This window comes from Schistocerca piceifrons, chromosome 2, assembly GCF_021461385.2.
Source record: "Schistocerca piceifrons isolate TAMUIC-IGC-003096 chromosome 2, iqSchPice1.1, whole genome shotgun sequence".
NCBI classification, from domain to species: Eukaryota; Metazoa; Arthropoda; class Insecta; order Orthoptera; family Acrididae; genus Schistocerca; species Schistocerca piceifrons.
Window position 1 is genome coordinate 1,027,691,271 of NC_060139.1, and position 2,979 is coordinate 1,027,694,249.

Below are 2,979 nucleotides of genomic sequence, written 5' to 3' on the forward strand. Positions count from 1 at the left end.
GACTTATCCCTTGCACGCTCCCCGTGAGACTCACATTCCCAGCATGTGCACACGACTACATTCGTAGTGCACCTAATAGATGTTTTCCCATCACACCCATTACTCATGGCAGATTAATCTACCAAGTCCCATACAAGTTGGGATGTAGCGTGTGCATTCGCACAAGGAGGTTGCTGGCCGGGTGGCTATATTTTAATTATATATGAAGGTAGTATCTGTTCCCGAAAGAATAGATACCATTGATGACCGTGCAGCTTCTCTAGAATAAAATGATAATTAAATCGACACCCTAGCTGCAAACAGGCACATTGTGGACACTTTCAACATGTCCCCAATGACGTATATCAATGCCTGTTTGCAGAAAGGGTGTCGATTTAATTATCATTTCATTCTAGAGAAGCTGCACGGTCATCAATGGTATCTATTCTTTCGGGAACAGATACTAACTTCATATATAATTAAAATATAGCTACCCGGCCAGCGACCACCTTGTGCGAATGCACACGCTACATCCTAACTTTTATGGGACTTGGTAGATTAATCTGCCATGAGTAATGGGTGTGATGGGAAAACCTCTATTAGGTGCACTACTAATGTAGTGGTGTGGACATGTTGGGAATGTGAGTCTAATGGGGAGCGTGCAAGGGATAAGTCCCTGCAGGTGCACTAGCCTCTGCACCCTTGGTGGCTCAGATGGATAAAGTGTCTGCCTTGTAAGCAGGAGATCCCGGGTTCGAGTCCCGGTCGGGGCACACATTTTCAACATATCCCAAATGATGTATATCAACACCTGTTTGCAGCGAGGGTGTTGATTTAATCATCATTTCATTCTAGAGAAGCTGCACTGTCATAAGTGGTATCTGTTCTTTTGGGAACAGATACTACCTTCATATATAGCCGTTTTTTCCCTTCCTCCATTTGCGAGTGGAACAGGAAGGAGTAGGGTAGTGGTAAAAGGGACCCTCCACCATGCGCAATATGGTGGCTTGCGGGGTATATTATGTGTAGGTCTAGAGGTACAGTGCAACAAAGGATTGAGAAAAAAACCTGCTCTTTTCTTGTCATGCCAATTTCTGTTATTTTCCTCTTTGACATAGTGTTGTCAAGTTGGTGAGATGATTGATGGGACTACATAAATCTATAGAATTAAAATGACATTGACTGGCATTAACTGTTTCTCACCTTTGCAAATATGAAATATAGCAAACAACAGTGTTTAATACAAGGCTTCGCATCCAATTTGCTTCGCAAGTAGCCAGCAAGTGCAGGTCTGCAATCAGCAACTAATGTACTCTCTCCCTAACATCATCTCATCAAAAAAGGTTGGGGAGGGGGGGGGGTGCCATATGGAAATTTGGAATGGATGGAACATCACCGCGCGATTAGAGGAGCCATGTCACTGACTGCACGGCGCTTTCTGCCGGAGGTTCGAGTCCTCCCTCGGGCATGGGTGTGTGTGCTGTTCTTAGCATAAGTTAGGTTAAGTTAGTTTAAGTAGTGTGTAAGTCTGGGGACCGATGACTTAAGCAGTTTGGTCCGTTAGAAATTCACACACATTTGAACATTTGAGATGGGACGTCGCATATTTCTCAGACTAATTAATATTGCAATCAGAAGTATTTAGTTCACTGTAAATGAGGTTTCTCTGCTATAAATTAAACAAATAAACTAAACAACATTAGGAAAGATGGCTACTCATCATAAAGATGACTTGTTCAGTTGCAAACAGGCGCAATGAAAAGACTGTTACACATTTCTGCTTTTGGTCAAAGCCTTCTCCAGGAAAAAAATACACACACACACACACACACACACACACACACACACACATTCAATCTCACCTCATGCACTCATGACCGCTGCCACTGGCAGCTTTGACTGGAATCATTTGATATTCCAATGTGGATTTTCCATTCCTTGACAAATGAACCAAAAAGTAACACTCCCGCATCATTTCATTATTAATTAGGTACATATTTATCACACTCCTTAATCAGATGCTGTACGTGTAATGATTTTTAACTACCTCTCACACTCTAGTCTCCGTGTTCTTTTTCCGTTTCACGAGAACGTTCATGGGCACCACAGATCTAGCTTGCTGTTTAGGCTCCAGTCTGAAAATGAGTTTCTCATATGTATGTTATCATTCCTCATTTTTGAAAACAGTTGTTCACAGGTGTAAAATAACATTAACGTTATGGCAGCAGCCATCTTGTGTGATCAAGGAAATCAGTCCTGAGGGAATTGCTTGTAGAAATCTAGAATATTTCTCACTATTGAATTTGTCCTTTTGTTCAATGTTGCACTACAGGTCACTTACTTCAAGTTGCAGACCAAAGCGAAACAAAGACAAAAAGAAATTTGATTTAACAAGTAGCTTCTACTAAGCCTGTGCACATCATTATAATAAGACAGACTTCTTTGGTAGCTGTTGATATCTTCAATAAAGTTCCGTAATGGGTACTGTTGAAGTCCATGCTGTATATATTATTAATTGTAAAAACTACACTCATTACATTTTTCAAACTGACGTTCTTTCCACATACATTCTCCTCATGAGACATGCAGAGAATACCTCTGACTTCATTGGATACTGGATGTCTTTCATTTTCTCACTGAGTTGCACTAATAGTCCAGATATATTTAAAAGATGGGTGGTGCTCTGTCTCTAGACATAGAAGATAATAAATTCCATGGAAAAACCTATATTTTCTACAAGTTCTTCAGTGCTGATAAGAATGTCCTTCTTTACTACTACTTCATTACTGCTCCCAATCTCAAGTTCACTGCTTACACACCTGATAAAATGGCTAGCTGTGCCTTAACAAACTCTTTACAAAGATATTTACAAGCTGTGTGTGTGAACATCGTCTGCCATGTCATACGTGCAGTGCATGACTGTCTTGTTTGTTTGTAGAAACTTGTAAAACTGAAGAATCTTCCCACTGCAGGTTGAAATGCAAAAATTTACCACTGTTA

The 2,979-nt window shown here is 40.6% G+C and overlaps 1 non-coding gene across 1 annotated transcript; it reads left to right on the plus strand.

The window, feature by feature from the left end:
* The first annotated feature begins 678 nt into the window (after window positions 1-678).
* Trnat-ugu lies at window positions 679-752 on the plus strand. Its single transcript has one exon. It is a non-coding gene; the product is annotated as a tRNA-Thr (tRNA).
* The last annotated feature ends 2,227 nt before the right edge of the window (window positions 753-2,979 follow it).